General features: G+C 39.9%; 1 protein-coding gene across 2 annotated transcripts in view; it reads left to right on the forward strand.

The window, feature by feature from the left end:
* The window catches only part of GRAP2 (GRB2 related adaptor protein 2), a 100,990-nt gene that overhangs the window by 52,709 nt on the left and 28,813 nt on the right, over positions 1-19,468 (forward strand). Inside the window, exon 1 of one of the 2 annotated variants that reach the window (XM_023934984.2) lies at positions 8,872-9,023. The exons of the other annotated variant lie outside the window; for it this stretch is intronic. The gene's annotated coding sequence lies outside the window, so the exon portion shown is untranslated. Of the gene's footprint in view, positions 1-8,871; positions 9,024-19,468 lie in introns of those variants that run through there. 2 annotated transcript variants of the gene reach the window in all.

Raw genomic sequence — 19,468 nt, forward strand, 5'->3', positions numbered from 1 at the left:
TGTGCAAGCCCCGAATGTGACAACATCACACTAATTAAGTCAGGGGTGAGCTAAATACTCTGACACGATGGGCAAATATAATGAGTTTGTAGATGGTAATTCAGGTTACTTCTGTCAATGATGAGTACAGGGCTTTCAAATTCCTTTTCAGAGGGATTTTGAAGCTGGGACATTTTAGTTCACAAATAGGATGGAGTAAGACTGCATGTACTGTCAGTTAACAAAACTCAGGTGAAGGGCAACAGCAATTTCAGACAGCTACAACATCTTGGAACTGAGTGATCAAATGTTAGTTGTTTTTTTCTGACTTGTTCTGAAACCATATTAAACCACATACTACTTTCAAGTTAAGGAGTGGAGGTGGAAGCACGTGCCTTCTTTTGCTGAGTGAGGGGGAAAAAAGGCATTGAAATGCAAATTCTTATGGCACAGTTAGAGTTTTCCTCAGTTTAATCTCATAGCCCCCAGATTTTTATACAGTCACTAAACAGTCTTGAATTTATCTCATCAGTATAAATCCAAGAAAATCATCATGTGCAGCTGTACTGTAGAAGCATCACAGTGCAATTATTTCATTGCACAGAACAGATGCATGCTGCTGGCATGTCAGAGCCAATAGGAGCTGTATGGAGGTTGTATCAGCGGGGATTCATTTTCACATACATCACTTGAGGACAGGAATGTGCACTGTGACAGGCCCATCACTACCCATAATTCATCTAATTTACTATGGCAAGGAGGATACTTGATTGTGTCTGAAAGTCAACAGGTCAGTGGCTTCATGTAGCAGCTCACGCTGTTCCCAGCAGTGCTATGTTCTTACTAATAATTTAACCTTGTATTCAAAGTTCAGTTCCTATGGTTTACCTCCTCCTTCTCATTTTCTTTCACTTTCTCTTAAAAATATAACGTTCCATTTCAGCAAAATTAACTGCAATTTCATGGATCACTGCAGCAGGAATAAGCTGCATACCTAATACTGTAACCCATCTATTTGTACCCCAGAACGCAAATTGACTTGATAAGCAATTCCATGTCCTATGTAAATAAAACTACTTCTAATTGAGAGTGCTGTATTTTTTATTTTTATTTATTTTTTATTTTTGTTATGCACTGTATTTTCAGTGCAGATGGGGAAGAGAAAAGAAGATTGTCTCTGGCTCTGAGTTTCTGATAATTGCTGCAGGATATTTTGTTTACATTTTTAAAATCTATCATATAGAAAATATAGGCAACAACTGCCTTGATTATTTTTTAACAAAAGCTCTCTGGTGGTCTTCTGATTCTTCATTCTCCCTTTTTCTTAGAAAATATTTCTTTAGGAAAAGTTTTCAAAATCTGGTTCTGATATGATATGCCAGATGACAATATTTAAAATGCACAATTCCTCTAGCTAGTAGACACCAATTATCCTAGGAGTGAGAATAGAAAATGACTCTTTTTCTTCCAGCAGTGTGTCAATAATGGGTAAGAAGAAACACTCTATACTAGGATGAGCATTAGGAAGTTTACTTTCCATGGCTGCTTTTAGGTTCAGATTCTCTGTGGGGTTTTCCAGCAGCTGGAATAATTTATATGAACTGGATACTTGTTTTTGTAGTACGGATACTTTTCATCTATTAATTAATTGGTATTTCCATTCCTTTTCTCTATAAAGATGTTATTAATTCTCAATAACTTCTTTTGGGTTCAGAGTTAAAATCAATGCCTAAATATTATATTGAAAATAAAGACAACAGCTTTTCTATATTCTTACAGGTTTCCTAAACTACCAAGTTTCTCAGCCAAATTTTTTAAATTATAAAGTGGAAGTTGCTTAAATGTCAATGGTAAAGATATTTGAGTGGTAAACACTAAGTATTGTCTTTAACTGTAAACTTCATTGGACTACCAACTTGAAGTCCATTAAGTTAGCATAACCTAACTCTTCCAAGGAGAAACAAACTTATCAAAATTACCAGACAGAGTTTTTAAACAAAAAGAAGGAAGTGTTCTTACATACCATGCATTAAGTAAATTGTCACTTTTATTGCCACGGAATGTAATGAAGGACAAAAACATAGACAAACTTACAGAAAATAAATGGCTCTTTTAAATAATAGTTCAGGTACAATCTCTGGCTCAACAAGTCAAGTCAGATTTGTTGCGGTGAAGAATTCCTGGAAGGAATGTCAAGAAGGCTTGCTTTATTTCCTTTCTTCCTGCTCATTTTCTGTAAATAGATCATATTGGCACTCCTAGCTAGAGGACACCAGGCCAAGTGGGCCTTTTGCCTGACTCTGTACACTGCTGTAGTGCTCTTTTGTGCATTATGGCATCTTCAGTATGTTTCCTTGGCAAAATCACATGTGCTTCAGAACAGGCTTGTTTCTACCTGTGGCATCTGTCAGAACTGCAGAATGAGCAAACTTGCTGGCTGAAGCTGCTTCAGCACTTGCTTCACATCTGACAGACACTGGGGGTGCTGCTTAGGAACTTAACTGGGCTCTCATTGCACTGAGCAGCCACGTTAATCATCCTGTTCTCATCTCAGTACTCAATGTAACTAGGAATTTGTATACAAAAATTCCTTCTACCTGCCTTTGGTCCAATTCCCTTCATTAATCTAGGAAAGTACAGCTATGGGAAAGTAATATTAAGACCAATCTATTTTAATGTGTGCTCTAGAGCCAGAGAATATTAGTTTGCCTTGCTTACTTTGAAGCCACTAATTTTCAGATATGCCAAATGGATGCAAATTTCTTTTCAATTTTCAGCTTTTCAGCTAATCTGTCTTTATATTCAAAAATACTTCCATTTATATGTAAGCCTAAAACCAACAGTGATGTCATTTTTCCTAGGTTCTTACTTGTAAAGATGTTGGTATTTTTAAATTGGTTTTTTTTGAGAATAACATACTCTTACACTTTTCCTAATGTGCAGCTGTAATTACTTGCTAATTTTTCCTTGAGCAATTAGCTTAAATAATTTTAATTGACAGGCTTTCTGAAGTCATCCTTAATTCCTTTCATTGTTATCCATATATTGAAAATTTTGCAGTGTCTTGGTGTTGAAGAGGCCCTGTTTATATTGGTGTCTGACTTTCTCTGATGGGTTCTTTATAAAATAGTCCAACCATGTGAGGTGCTTGAAGACAGACCTCCAGGTCTTTCTGCAGCCATTCATCCAGTGGCATAGCTGTGTCCATAATCCAGAAGGAGAAACTGCACTGTCAGTTCAGTGATCTCCCACATTAATGAACTTGGGAGGCCCCAAGAATTGCTAGTGGCTGCTTTTCTCACTTCTACCTTTTTTTGATATTTCTTTATAAAGCATTTTGCACTTTTTTCTAGTTATTTTCCATTTGTAGCTAGTTTTAGTCAGTAAGTGGTGCCAGACATTTCTCATAGTGTCTATTTTATTCTCCAAATCACAAAACTCAACGCACTCCTGCTAATGTAGCAACTCGAATTAGGGCTTCTCTCCCGAAAAAGGTGACAGGATGAATAGCCCAAGTGCACATGGGGAATTAACAGCAGAGCTGAAAACCATTGAGTAAGTGGAAGGCTGTGACATAGTTGTCATCATAGAAATGCAGTGGGATGACCTGTAAGCTCTTCAGGAAGAACAGGTGAGGAAGGAGAGGCAGTGGGGGAGCCCTGTGTGTTAGGGAGTGTTTTGACTGTCTAGAGTTTAACAATGATGATGATGATTGAGTTGAGTGATTATGGGTAGGAATTAGGGGAAGGCTGACAAGATGGGAGTCTTGTTACAGGCCACCCAACCAGGGTAAAGAGGCAGACAAAATAATTCATAGGCAGATGGGATAAGTTTTGGAATTGTTGACCCTTTTTCTTGTGGGGGACTTCAGCTTAGCAGATATCTGCTTTAAGTACAACACAGCAGGGAGGAAACAGTCCAGGAGGTTTCTGGAGTGTGTGGAAGATAACTCCTGAGACAGCTGGTGAGGGAAACAGCTAGGGAAGGCATCCACTGGATCTGCTTGTGAACAGAGAAGGGACTGGTGGGTGATACAATGGTTGGAAGCCATCCTGGGCTCAGCAATCATGAAATTATATGAGTTTTCAGAGTCCCTCGGGAGGCAGGTCTGAAGGAAGGAGTCCAGGAAGGCTGGACATTCTTCAGGAAGGAAACCATGAAGGTGAAGGAGCAGGCTGTCCCCATGTGCTGGAAGACAAGCCAACAGGAGGAAAGACTGGTCAGGCTGAACAGAGAGCTCTGACTGGAACTCAAGAAAAAAGGGAGAGTTTATAATCCATGGAAGGAGGGGCAGTAAACTCAGGAGGATTACAAGGATGTTGTGAGGTTATGCAGAAAGACCAACTAGAGTTTAATCTGGCTGCTGCCATGAAAGACAACTAGAAATGTTTATAAATACATCAAAAACATAAGGAGGGCCATGGAGAATCTCCATCCTTTTTTGGATGTAGAGGGAAACATAGTGGCAAAGGATGAGGAAGAGGCTGAGATACTGGATGCTTTCTTGCTCTCATCCTTAAAAAAAGACCAGCTGTTCAGGGAGTACCCATACCCTGAGCTGGAAGACAGGGACAGAGAGCAGACTGAAGATCCCACAACCCAAGGGGAAATGGTCAGTGATCTGCTACACCATTTAGACACACACCAGTCTGTGGGGCTGGATGGGACCCACACAAGGGTACTGAGGGAGCTGGCAGGAATGCTCATGATATCCATAATTCTGTGGTATCATTTACTTAAAATTCTGGAGAAAGAAGCAGAGGCAGAAATAATTTCACCCTCCATTTCTCATCTGTGTAAGGAAGCCAAAATCAGGATTCCATGGTAGCAAAATTAATGAACAGGAGAAGTGGATATTGCTTTCTGCAATAACCTTTTGGTCTCATTCAACTGTCCTTAACCAAAATACAGCAACCATAACAGACCCAAGGAGAAAGCAGAGAGAATATGTTTAGCCTCTCCTTTAGGCAAGACTACAGTTTGATATCAAACTAGAAGGAAAGTGAATTGGTTCTACTCAATAATATATGCCATAATAATTAAGTGCTTTGACATTTACAGGTTAAAAACACGATATTCAGGTGTTTCACTATGAAAAGTCAATTAAAAGCATGGAGAGCACCAGCAAGTGAAAGAAGAAAGGGAACATTTTAGTGCCCAGAAAGTTTGTTTAAACACAGCCTAACACCTTTAACTGTTTAACCACTGCTTCGGTTGACTTATGGTGCTAATGTAGTTAGCATTTTGATCACACCTATAACAAGATCCAAATGCAAATGTCAGAGTCAGTGAAAGTTACATTACAACAAAAGAACAATATCTGCACCTAGGGAGAAGGGAAGGAAATGTCTCATGTCAGTCTAGTGCAACTCTTCTGTTTATGGAACCGTTGAAAGGCTCTCAAAAAGAGCAGAGGTGAAGGAACTAAAACAAGAGCTTGAATTCGTCATTGAATTGCTCTGCTAAATGGTAATTCCAATTTTTCAAGACCAATCGGCTTGGATCCGTCAGCTTTCCCAGCTCGTATACTCAATAGGAGATGCATTTTGGTCAATGCAGAAGTAGCATAAAAAGGGAATGCAGCCTCCAAATGACTTAAATGATGCTTGTGAATTGTTATTTCACAGCTTTATGAGATGTTCCTGCTCCCATCCCTTCCTTTTACTGGTTAGCAAAAGGCTGGGTAGATTTCTGTGCAATTCCCAGCTGAATCACCAGAGAAGGTCCATTTTCATCATGCATCAATTTGATTTCAAGCCCTGACAAACACCCAGCCTCAAGAAGGGAGACAATATATGATATACTTTATAAAAACAAAAAGTAAAAGGATTAAAACTCCTAATAAATTTTGTTTTCCATATGAGCCCATTTCCCACGGTCCCCCTTATGAACATGCTTCTCCTGTGTGCTACCTACCACAGTCCAGACTGAGGGATATTTTTAATGCAAGGATTGACATGAATTTCAAGCAAAAGATCAAAATGGTACCTTTTCAGTTTTCTAAAGAATAGAGCTAATTAGCCTTTTTATCAAACTACACACATTTCCAAATTACTTAAATGGAAAATATACTGGTTTAATTAAGATTTCACAGGGAGAGACAGTTGCAAACACTTGGAACAGAGAAAGTGGGATGTTTATGAGGTAGGTGCTGTATGCTTTACAACACCCTGTGTCTTTTTCTTGTTTGCACTTCAAATGGAGTCCATTTTTATCTGTCTATCTCCTGCTGAGAGAATCTGATTTTATCATGTGTTTCAATGAAGCTATTAAAAAACTTCAATCATAAAATTCCTCTTTCCCTTTGTACATTTCTCTCTCTCTCTCTCTCTCTCTCTCTCTCTCTCTCTCTCTGTGTCAGAGTTGCACTGTGACATTGGTTATATGGTGGGATACATTAATTTGATTTGCTTTACAAGTTGATTAGCCAATCCTCCTGCAATCAAGTCTTGCTTTACAAAAACCTTGTTACCCGTGTTTTCCTTAGCTGGGTCCACAGATGGTTTGATTTTTGTAGGTCTGGGATTTTGATGTGTATGCCACACTTCCTTCTGTTTCTTTGTTTTTAGTAAATGGTGAAAACTTCACGAGTGACAGCTTGAAGGTCTATACACATACAAAAGGAACAACATGAACAATGCCAGCATACTCCTCCTCCTCACTTCAGGATCTCAGGAATATTTCAGAGATGTAAAAAGAACGAACTAACTGATATAGCCTTACAATATCAGTATTTTGGTGGCAATATATCAAAATAGTTGAATCAATTAAAAGAAGGTATTAGCCTAGAAGATCTTCCTCTGAAAATTAAAAAAAACCAAAAAATAAAAAAAAAAAAAAACAAGCCAACAAACAAACAAAAATCCCCACCCTGAAATATAAAATTTGGTAGATGTCAGCATTTAAGTAATATTCAACTTAAGCCATTGAGACTATAAAAGCCTGAAGCCTGGATATAGCCATGCATTAACTTCCAGACTTTTGCTTTTGTATGTCAGTATGTCATACACATCGTGCCATATAGATGAAGATGAACACTGTATAGGTCTTAGTGCTAGTGGAAAAGACATCAGCATTTAATTGTTGCATTCTGTGCCTCTGTTCTTGAGCCAACTCCATGTGACTAATGCTACAATGGTGCATATGTAAACTGATTTTTAGTTTGCTGGTGAGATTGACATCTCTAATGCAAAAAAAAAAAAAAAAAAAAAAAAAAATTTGGCTGAATAGCTAAGAGTATTTCATCTTGAGCCAAATGGAAAGTTGTGCTTTGCCCAAAAGCATTTTTTATTGTTTAATGGTTTTTTACCTTTTTATTCAAATCAAAGTAAATTGTGAGATAGAGAGCTGTTTTTAGCTGGAAAATCAGAACATTTCAGTACTTTCATTGGAAGTACTTGAACTATTAAAAATGGTAAAAAGAGTAATTTAATAGCCATTACAAAACACCTTAATTGGTCTCTAACTTTTTGAACACTTTGAAGATATAATTAAGAATACTTTTTTCAGTACTAAATAGTTCAATATTATCAATAAAGTTTTGCCCATTTCAGTTTGTAACACCTTTGCTCTTTTGAAGAACACAGATGGAACCTCAGCAACCTGGCTGCTTGTTCTAAAAAGTCAACAGTAATTAGGAGTTAAAGGTTGGGGTTTTTTGTACTGCCTTTGAGAAATGGGCTACAAAAAGCACAGACCATTTGGCCAGGCTCTGAACCATATCTGAGGAAATGGTGCAAAGAAAAGTGGCTTCAAGAACTCAGAGCCATGTGGATCTCACTGGCTCAGGAACTCAGTAATTTATGAATCTATTTCAGCTGCAGCAAATGGCCCTTTCACGGCTTTCAGCTACCCGGCAGAATTTAGATGATGTTTTTAGGCTACGATTTTAAGAGGTCCTAGACTGGTGGCTGCAGGGGGAAACTTCACTTGATGTCAGCTCCTTTTTGTTTCCTCTGAAAAGCCTCGTGTTAACAACTGCAGGCACCACACCAGGCAGGGCCAGGGCAGGGGCTGACGTTTCCTAAGGCGGATTTCTGCTCTCCCATAGCAATCATTTTTCCAGCCACCCATGGTCCTTCTCCCTCCGGGGCCCCGCTGACCCCTGGCAGGCCTCGGGCTGCCTTCAGGAGGAGGGACTGGAGCTCAGACAGCAGAGAAGAAAAGATGGGAGGGAAATTGCCATTCAGAGGCCACCCCAATATGCTCCTGGTAGCAACCAAACCGATGCAACAACTAAATAAGCAAATGTGCCTTTTCTGTGTTCTTGTAGGAATCACATTTTTATAGCACTTTTTCTCACAGCTTGAAGACAGCCCCCTGGTTCACACTTATTGCAGAATCTGGTGAAATCCTGGTTTCTCTCTCACATCAACTCCCTCTCGGCCTGTGCCTACACAGGCACAAGATGATCCTTGCGTTTGCCTGCGTTTGCTTACGGACATCCAAGCTTAGGGGTGCACTGTGCCTACACCACTCTCATGGACTCTGTCACGTCACAGGGGATGGGTGGCAGGAGAGGTGCTCCACAAATTCACGTGCTGATGGCTTATGGCCACTGCTGTGCCCCCATAACAGAGAGGAGGACACATTTTAGGACACCTGTGATGGTTTGCTCTTGGGGATCACTGCTAATATCTGAAGGGGCCAGTGCTTTCCAGACAGATATATTAACTAACTGAACATTCAGCAAGTTGTGAGGTGCCCCAGCACAGCTGTAGCATTCAGAGAAACCGCTCTCAAGCAGTTTCCCTCGCAGTAAGAGTAAAACCACACCAAGCTGAGTCCCATACCCGGCTCAATAAGCTGCTGTGACTGTGAGTTCCTGTGTGGTTTGCACTCTGCCAGCTCGATTGGCTGCTCTTCACGAGGGAGAGGCTGAGATGCTGAGCCGGGGATTTGTGTGTCCCGCATGGCCCCGCAGACTGTGGTCCTCGCTAAGCATTTGTGCTGAAGACAGGTTGTTATGAGACTCGTGCCGTTCCCCCACTGTTTTGTCCCACCACAGATCCTGAAAGACCAGAGTGTAACCACCTGCTGCAAAGGTACAGATCTGCTTGGGTGCTTGCTTCTTTTGCTCTGAAGTTTTAGGGGTAGATGCATTGGCTAAATTAGCGTTGCATTTTCTACAAAGTTAAACAAGGGCTGATCTGCAAGGCTTGAGAGTCTGTGTTTTCTTTTCCATTACAGGTGCATCAGGTTTTTCTCCTTGTCAGTGGGGGATCAGGACTGTGCTCAGGAGGAGTGTATTTATTGGAACTGAGCAAAGAAAATAATGAATGGGATTATTTTATTTTTTTTTTTTAATTAATCACAAGCACAGGGCAAAGAAATAACCAGTTTTCCCTGAAAATTTAAGGTTTCTCTAGCAGAGATCAGACCATTGTGTCTCTGAGGCACCCATTGTGATCATACTGAAAGGGGCAAGATGCCTAGAAAGAAAAATGCTTCTGGGAACTGGAGATTTGGCATTGTTGACCCTCCTTTTGTTCAAAACCGGGGCTCTGCTGCCCAAGTAAGCTGTTTTTCCTGATCTCTTATGTCTTCTGTGAAATGTGGTGGTTTCTCAGGGGGTCAGACATGAGTATAACTTTTCCTCAATTGTTTTTTAATGTTGTTGTAAAGCTGTTTGATGCATTGTAAGTATAACATGCAATAGTTATGAAACACTTCTTTAGACTGCAGTGCTATAGAGCTGTATGCGAGGTCTTGCATGTGTTTCATGCGTATTTGTGTGCATAATACTTGCCTTGTAGGAGCAAAAGGACATCAGTCTCCAAGACATGAGTTAGTAGCATCCTATCAGTACAACGTTTTTGTAGAAAAAATGATAATATAAACTCTCTTCAGCAGCAGCAGTAGAGCCTGCCACATTTATAATTGTCTGGTGAAGGAAGGTGTAAAAATAATTGAGTTTTTAGTGAAAGGGCATGGCAGGAGGAACTGGGCTTTGGGATGAGAAAGAGTTGCCTACCAGTTACGTTTTGGCACGGAAGTTCGTAGCTGGTGCAGCCAACAGTGCCATCATCCACCTGAAAGTGGAAAAGAGAGAAACTCATGCTTTAGCCTCTGCTCCCAGGATTCTGAATAGGACAAAATCTCTGGCTCTGGCTATCATGTGATGGCAAAATGAGTTGTGGAACAGATAGGGAGGAAACCTGTTTCCTTAGCACTGGCTCAGTGAATAAATGCATTGCTCTTGCAGTGAAGCAATTCCTTTACTTTCTTATTTAGTGACATTTATTTCTATTTCATTCTTGTATTCAAACTTGACAATCCCACGGATAAGAGATTAGGCACAAACAAGCACTGTCATTCCCATTTTTATCAGGAAAGCAGAATAACCTGGAGATGGATGGATATGCACTGTGAAATGCACACAGCTATATTTAGCTTAGTTTTGTTGTCTACATTTTGGATTTACTTTCATCTCTTCCACACCCTTCTGCACACATCTCCTAAAATTGTTAAGACTGACGGATCTGCCTGGGCAAAACAGGCAACTTTCAGAAAAACAGGGCTCGGCTGCTCAAGTAGGCTGTTTGTCCTGATCTCTTACGCCTTCTTACTTTAGTTTGCATAAGGTATAGCAAGTCTGCAAGCTTGTCTGGTTTCTGTAAGTTATAGCCATTACTCCAGTAAGAGACATCACTTTCCTCTTCAAACTTTGTCTTCCTTTACCTGGTTACATGGAATTTCTTTCTTTTCCCCTGATGATTGCACTTACTCTTGCAACCGTATGCCAATGCCCTCCATTTTTGCTGATTCAAGGGCCAACAGTGCAGTTGTAATGTCCTTTGCACAGTGTTGCACTTTGCCTTCCCAATCAACTTTCAGCTTGACAGCAGCTCTCTTTAGCCACAAGCAATATCTGGAAGTTTGGCAGGCAAGAGGTTGCTATTAAGCTATAGAGCTGGAACTACTGCTGTAGGCAGTCTCTTTTGGTTTATTTTTATTGTCTGATGCAATGAAAATGATCTTCATTCTCTTCCCTGTGTTTCTTCCCTTAACGCTATTTTCACTTGAAATTCTCCTCTTAGTGGAGCTGTAAGATAGATATGTACATATATATATATATGTGTGTGTGTGTGTGTGTGTGTGTATGTGTGTATGTGTACACACAGAACATAAAATACACTCATTGGCAAGTTCATTCTCTGGTATTAGTGAGAAGAACCTACCCACTGTGGCTGACAAAATGCCACATGTTTGACAAGCAAGGAAGTATTGCTCCCAACAGTTGATACGCCTGGGTCTTTGGGGTTCATTTTAGTTTGCTTAGGTTTTTATAATATAATAAGGCCCTGATTTCATCTACCTTTCTTCCTCATCTCCAGAGTATGTTTTTGGTCCAAGAAGAATGTACCAATTCTGTCTTTTTTCTGGTTCCTCAAATTGCTATATAGAATCATAGAATCACTAAGGTTGGAGAAGCCTCCTGAAATCGAGTCTGACCATTAACCCAGCACTGCCATGTTCACTTCTAAGCCATGTCCCAAAGTGTCACATATATACTCAATATAATGATGGCAACACTCTTGATCTAAAGCTCAGGGCTGCCTACCAGCCATATCCCAGTCAGCACAAATGTTATGCATAAGTCCCTTGATATCTTTCAAAAATCTTTATTTTGTAGCTCCCTTGAAGGAGTCCTCGGTATCTTTTTAGCTTTGTATATTTGGCTAGCTAGAAAGGAAGTATATTACCATCAGTAACTTTGTCTTCCCTGCAGAAGCCTTTCATCTTAATGTCTGCACACATTTTGGCCTATTGATGGGCGTTTTGCCCAGCCTTTAAGACAGGTGAGTGTGAATGATCTCACTTTATAATCAGGCCCACGTACATGAGTGTGATGACACTGAGATGACAGAAGCACTTAAGCTGTACCAGCCTAACTTGACAATCTGCAAAAATAAACTGCTGCCCTGAGAAGGTGATATTATGGGTTTTGGCACCCCATTCCATTTAAATATCTTCATGTGTGGCCGCACTGCATTTTTACATGTGTCCTACAGTACAGGGAGGTGAAGTGACTTGCCCAGGAAGGCACAGCAAATCTTTAACTGAGCTGGACTTTGAAAATGGATTCCTACTCTTCTCACCGCTAAACAAGGCTCACTTGTTCCTGCATTTTATTTAGTGACAATGTAATTTTAAATACAATTTCAAATGAGCACTTTTTTAAAGGCAGGGAAGGAAAGAGACTCGCACAAACGTGAATAGAATTGGTAGAGACATCAGCTAGGCTAGCAAAAGTGTGTACTGTAATTTTCATGGTTCAAGACACAAACTAATTCCCATGGTACAGCCTTTCTAGGGGACTGATATTTTTCTCAAATGCTTCTGATGTTTGAGTGCTGCTGTCCCGGGGATGTTGACCTTACCCCACTGGGTATTCTGTCGGAGAGGAAGGATGTCTTTCTTTTCTTTTGATTTTTGCCCAGAATGCTCTCTCTGAAGCATAGTTGCTGTTTACTATTTCTAGAAGGATTTCAGATACATGAGAATGAAAAAAAAAAAAAAATGTTTTGGAACGGTCTGAATTCTTCCTGTAGCCTTTAATTTTTATTTTTTTTTAATTCTTCTGCTAATTGGAGAACCATGCTAAAGTACCTTTTAAATAATATCTAAGTAGGATACCCTTAAGTAGGAGGGACTAATCTTTGAGGAATAAGCTTGCTAAGAATCATCCTGGCACTAAATTCAGAGGTCAGTACTGCAAAATATTATGAGGTAAAAGAAAATTAGTCAAATACCTAAATGAACATCGCGTGCTATGACATGATGAAATTCTTTCTTACCTCTCTTGGATCTCTAAGATCCATCCTTCCTCTCTCTCCCAGCTCATTCTGTTTTTATAAATGGTTTTATATTTTTGGAGCAATGTACAGTACTAATAACATGCCATTTTTTTCCCCCCGAGGCACTGTATACCTTAAAATCTCTAGTCTTTCTTTTCCAGTTCCCCAGTTTTTTTTATTTTTATTATCTCATCATGAAAAATCCACCAGTAACTTGTAGAGTACAAACTTAAACCCTCATAACTCTGGCATTCCTTTTTTATTTTTAAAATCTAGCAACATAAATAACATCATGTTTCCAGGTCAGAGGCACTCTGAGATACAGCTGAGTTCTGGCACAGGAGAAACTCTCCATCATTTTGCAGTCTAAACAGGGATTATCTTAGGATATGCAACAACTTCTGAAATTGTCTGTGGGCATAATTGGGCCCTGGTAATTGTTTTTCATGCAATGTGTAGAGTGCCTAAAGCCAGGACACTGAGGCTTCTCTCTCACTGTTTGTACATGGCACTTGCTGTACCACATCAGACTGTCACATCCAGTACACTTCTCTATTAGTGGTCAGAAATACTGATTCTGAGAAAGGTGACCGAACCCTCTATGAACCAAGCATGCAGAGCTCCACACAAGGATGGAAGAAATGCTTTCTAATTCTGTCAGGGAGATTAGTTTATAGTTTCAAGTGGTATTATCAAGTTTCAAGCTGTATTGTCATTACACTGCTTGGACTGCACTTTCTTGATAATTCTAATAGTGTAATTATCTAATCTCAGATCTCTGAGATTAAATCTATCAAAACAAAAGAAAACCTCACAATTTCCTCGGCTCTCAAAGAAAACTGAGTCTAGTCTGTAAACACTTTCCCATCTTAGAAGATTAATCTTGATTCATTGAAGCCGTCAAGTACTTCTACATTCTTAGAAGGGGATGAATGTCAGGCAATATTGCATTGCAAAAATTTACATCAGCAATGTCACAATCATGTTATTACCTTCAGCAGAGGCCATGTGCAGCACTTGCATCCTTTGCCTACTGGTTTGACATAGCATATATTACTGTGTCCTGTACTCCAAGTAATGACAGCTGTACTGTGAGCCTAAAAGGTTTAACACTCTCTTCTCCGTTTGCTGTAATGAGCCCATTCAATAATGAACACCTCTGGATGTTTGTGTTGTCAGATGAGCTTTAAATGATGCTCAAGAAAATATTTTTCCCTTCCCACAACATCCCAGCAAGGCAGTTCTCAGTGGGGCTGACGCTGCTGCTCACAGAGAATTTCCCCCATTCCAAGCAGCAGCTGCTTCCCTCTGTTTCCAGCAGAAGTGAAGCCAGCTGCTCCTGCTGGAGGATGGTGGAGGTTCTACTGTCTACTGAGAAGCCTGGTGTGAAGTGATGAGCATTTTGAAAGGATCATTCCAACTGTGAGCAGCTCAGGTGTCTTAAAAACTGCATTTGAATAAATCAAACCCTGAGGTTTGTTTTTTTTTTGAAGGGAAAAAATTTAATATAAAGTATAATAAAGGTAAAAAATAAAACCTCAGAAAAAATCTTTGAGTATTGTCTACACAAGATTTCTGTGATCTTTAATTAGCACAAAAATCTGGATTAATTATTCCATTATTGTGGCTATAAAAACAATTAAAATAATAGACCCAAGGTGCCAAGTTGCTTTAAAAACTCATATTTAAGAATAATTTTACTTAGTAAATTAATTAATGGATTTATATGTCACGTCTCAGGAAATTCATTATGTGCCCTTACAGCTGATTCTTAATTCTTAATGTAAGCTGTGCTTCTCATACATAGCAAAACCACTGAATCTGTATTTTAAGTTCAAAACTCAGGTCAGCTGAAGGTACACAGACATGGCAAATACCTCCATAGTACATACTAATTAATTTTTATTTTTATTTTCTAACTAGTTTTCAACATTGTTCTGACTGTTCCCCTGGACTGTTGAAGTCACTGGAGCAAACAAGGTTGAAGCAAGCACAAGAGGATGTCTGTAGAAATTAATCATTCATTAATAAATGCAACTGTGGAATGGGTTTAGAAATACTTTCTTAAATCTCCAGGGCTTTTGAGGGTCAGTTATTTAAGCATCCTGAGCTTTATTATTAATTAGTTCTTTTACAGAGGAGCTTCAACTGGCTTTCAGACGCTGTTGACATTGGAGGCTCTGTACTCCTAGAGATTATATCTTCATTGCCAAAAACAAGCAGTGTGTAATAGTCAAGTGGTTTACTCCAGGTGTATTGCTCTGTATGGAACCTTGGGGAAGGAAAGGCACAGGTGATTCCATGGCATTGTAGCCAGCTGTGGCCGATGCAACATGCCTCCTTGGAGGTGTACCTCTAACAGCTGGGTGATAATTCCATTGGGAGTTTAACAAGCAGTAGTTGTCCTGATGTAAAAAAAAAACCAGAAAAGCAGCGGAACAAATCAGTTCTTGAGATGCAGGCAAAGTCATAGCAGAAGAAAACCCAGGCCTCAGCAAGCTCTTTCTAAAGAGAGGGGTAAAGGAAGAGTGGGAAGTAGAAGGGAGGAAAGATGAAGGGATGTTTGGATGAGGACCTCTCCCAGTGTTATCTCAGAGCAGCTGTTTCAGTACTCCAGAAAAAAAAAAAAATCCTTTTTCTGGCTTGATTTCTGTCTCTCTGGTAGTGCCTTAAAGCTCTCCACACCTGCTTTTATTTTCAGTGTCTCACTGTAATAAGTCATCAGGGCACCACCCTTAACTGAAGGATCCTTTGCTCTCCACAGCCAGCTAAACAGATTTTACCATTCCTTGCATACCATAACTTGCAGAGACACTGGGAATGGTAGCACACTTGTATCCACTGCTTTGAGTCTTCCGAACACTTTGTGATTTCAGCTGGTAATTTCAGGGAGATTTCTAAGGAAAACCTCAGTGCTTTAGGAGGTAGTTTTAGTGACTCAAACAGAGTCAAGCCTTTTTCTCTGAGTCAATACTGAGTGATGTGCTCGAGCACATTTCTTACACGCAAGACCCACGTCTGTAGGTTGATTGCCTGTGGTCATCAATTATCCTTCAGCTAATTGCATAAGCCTAAAGGCATCTTGCCCTGATAACCCAGGCAGGTCAGTTTGATTACAGTTTGCCTTCTGCATATCTGACATTTCAGTTTTAATTGGGCAGTTGTTGCTTCTGCTCCTAACCTGCTGTGCACTGCTGAAAAGCACTGGAGGATGGATTTAATTGTTAGGTGAAGGGACAAATAGAGTCAGAGAAAGCAGCAGCCAAACTAGAGGTGTCCCCTAGGGTAAGGCTGGGGTCAAAGGACGCAGTCATCATATTTCAACATTCAGACTTACCAGTTCAGCTAACCCATACCAGACATGTCCAGAGAAGTGTTATTTTCAGTGAGGCTGCGGGAGAAAACACCAGAGCTCATAACAGGGCTTCTTAATTAAAGTGCTGGGTTGTTTTAGCAAGTGAAGGCAAAGGAAGAGCTATAGTTCTTTAAAACACCAGGGAGAAGCTATATAGCAGAGTGTGGTCCGTGTCTAGTACTGCTGCATCCCCACCCCGATGGAGTCTATCAGGATACCAGATACACAAAGTGAGTCTGAATAGAATTGATGATTTGTGAAATGCATTGGGAATCTCTTGGAATGAACAGTGGTTATTTTCCTAATGAATTACTGCTGGTTTGAACAGTTTTGTTTGTATGTTTAATTTTTTTTTGCTTGAAACAGTTTTTAGTTCTGACCAGAATGTTCTTTTGAAATGTTATTTTCCTTTCCAATCTAAATGCTGGCATGATACTTTTAGGAAGTGCTTTTGAATGCATCATGTTCTGCTCTGCAATCTTGGATGCTTCATTGACTCAAGCTTTGGAAGGGCTGAGCATACACCGTTTTCCTTTCTACATTACAGAGATGAGCAAAGTCCAATCACCAATGGACAGAGCAACCAAGAAAACAGCATTCCAAAATTCAGTGAACGCTTTGGGGATGTTTGTGGATTAGCTTCTTCTGCAAAGATGATAATTTTGTTAAGTAAAATCGTTTTTGTAAAGCTAAACTAAAAAACAAGGCTCATCTGTCAAGATGAAAGAGACAGCCTACCATAATCAAATATAGCAAGATATGCAGTAGTAATGAATCTAAACATTGTAGTCCTTAAATCTGAATGCAAGTAAAGTAGATACAAGTACAAGAAACTGATAGAGACCAGAGCAGAAAATGGAAGTTCAGTGAGCATAATAGGGTTTTGATTTTTTTTTTTTTTTTATGGAAGCAGAATTGCAGTGTTGATAAAGTTTTTAGATGTACTCCCTTTGGAAAAAATTAATCTCATTCATCGTGGAAGTAATCACATTAATCCCTGTTTTGCTTGGTTAAATCTCCCTGTAGCGGTTCACGGGCCTTGTTTAAGTCTTGTGACAAGTAATTCCTGCCACTGGCAGTTTTCTCACCGCACAGCCTGTGAGAAAAGCCTTGCCATGTTCAAAATGAACCTTGAAGGACAAGAAATGCACAGTTCCTACAGTTTCTGACTCTCAAAACCTTCTTCTGCAGGCTTTCTAAGAGTATTTTGAAGAGGAACACCTTCTTGAAGGCTGTATGAGGTACATGACATACAGTGTTTTCCACCGTGCCTAGTAAAATAACCATTTTTTCCAGTTTGTAATTTTCCCATTCTTTCCTCTTCTGCATTGCTTCCTGAATTCCATCTACAAATAATCAGATTTTTGAAACTATGTAATGAGGGTCTTCAGCACATAGAATTCAGGAAATTATTGTAATGATAGCCTCATTTTAGTGTGTGTTTTGATAATATGTGCTTTATAATTGGAGTCTAACACTGCAGTCAGTACCATCTTATGAATGCATATTGAAAGGAAATCTCAAATAATTTAATGCAAGCTTTTTGCCTAAATGATTTCCATATGTCTTTATTCTAGACATGTGTATGATTTATATCACTGCCTGAATGAGACTTGTGTTTCATTAGAGTAGTCACTGTAGAAAGATGAGGCTACATTCTCATTTTGTGTGATTTCAAAATTAACCCTGTTGTGGGCAGGGGCTTGGGCTGCAGGATCGCCACAAATCTCTTTTAATCTACTCATTGTAGGATTCTGTAGACAGCTCTGACCCACTGGGTTTTGTTACAGAACACCGTAGGGAAAAACGCCATTTGCTTCAAGTGATTTGCCTTATGGGTAGGAAAGACAGTGGCAGGCTAAGGAGATAAGATGTAAAACAATAAGTAGTCCAACTATTTATTTTTCTTTTGTGTGTGTGTGTGTGGTTTGTTGGGTTTTTTTGTTTGTTTTCATCTCTTCCTCGTGAGATGATCCTTAGATGACAACACTGATATCAGCAGAGTGTATTCTGGAGCATGTCTTGTAGGAACAGCTGTGCACGATGTTTTATTGTGTTGTGGAAGGAATAGCTCATTTTCCTCCCTTCATAGACCATAATGTGATGTCGAATGCAACACCTGGCCTCTTTAAATGTGAACACATTGGTTTCTCAGTCTTAGAAGAAAATCAAGGTAAAACAATCATACTCTCATGCTTCAGTGAGCTGGTAGGACCAAAGCCAGTTTTCAGGGAATCTGTGAGCTGGTTTGTAGCTGTATCATGTTGTGCCTCTGCCCAGAATACCTAAGCTATGATATCCCCAGCATATCTGGAGTTCTCACTGCTGCTCAAGACCCTCATGGGTTTTACAAAGGCCTTTGGTGTGGAATTTCCCCTAATTGCATCACAAGTTCCAGTGCTTGCTAGACCTTTTCCTCAAGAAGTGTGCCTTGAAGTGGACTTACTAATAAAAACTGGATTTTCACCTCACTTCCTTTTATCTTCTGTACAAAGCCAATACAAGCACAGTGGGTAAATTGGAGCTGCAATAATATGCCTGCAATTTCCAGCCAAACAAATCTAAGAGAACATTTTCTCTAAACTTTTTGAACTAGAATTGCACTTGCTACTTAATGGGACATAATCTGCAATGACTTGGTCCAACATTTAGGCTCTCAGATAATGAAGCTTACAAGGCTTAATAAGAATACAAACGTCATGGACGTGCACTTTTGTTTTCATTAAAGCACTTTTACTTGGAGATTTAACTACGCTTCTCAGTGGTTTGTATGCAAACTGTGTCACTGAGCAAAAATGACTGCAACTGAGAGAGACAATGTCCATTCTGTATTCTTTCCCCAAGGTTAATTGAGTGTGCTATCAATAACTTGCAGAATAGGTGGGGGGGGGGGCATCTACAGTGGAATACTTTGAGAGGTTGCCATCTATTCTTTCCATGGAAGTCTTTAAGGAGATGGTTCACTGCTAATGGTGTTTGGCAAATGAATAAATTCCAGCTTCAGCTGACACCTTCTCATGCATGGGGGTGCTCCTTGTCACCCCCATGCACACAGCACGCATATCTACCCTTCAAGTTACACAGACCAGCTCATTCATCTTTGTATTTGCCAAAGAAAACACAACACAGAAGCATCCTGAAGTATGCTCATGGGACCTTTATTCCTCTCTTCAGGCATACTGCCAATGAACATCTTTCCTTTATATTCAGTTCCCTGGAGATAACTCAGGTTCAAACATAACTTTTGCTGAGATGTGTTCAGGCTTGCATGTAGAATGCCTGCTCCTGTGTGAAGGCACAGGAGGCACTTCACACGGTGCTGTGTTCCCCCACC

This window comes from Cyanistes caeruleus, chromosome 4, assembly GCF_971803275.1.
Source record: "Cyanistes caeruleus chromosome 4, bCyaCae1.hap1.1, whole genome shotgun sequence".
Taxonomy (NCBI): Eukaryota; Metazoa; Chordata; class Aves; order Passeriformes; family Paridae; genus Cyanistes; species Cyanistes caeruleus.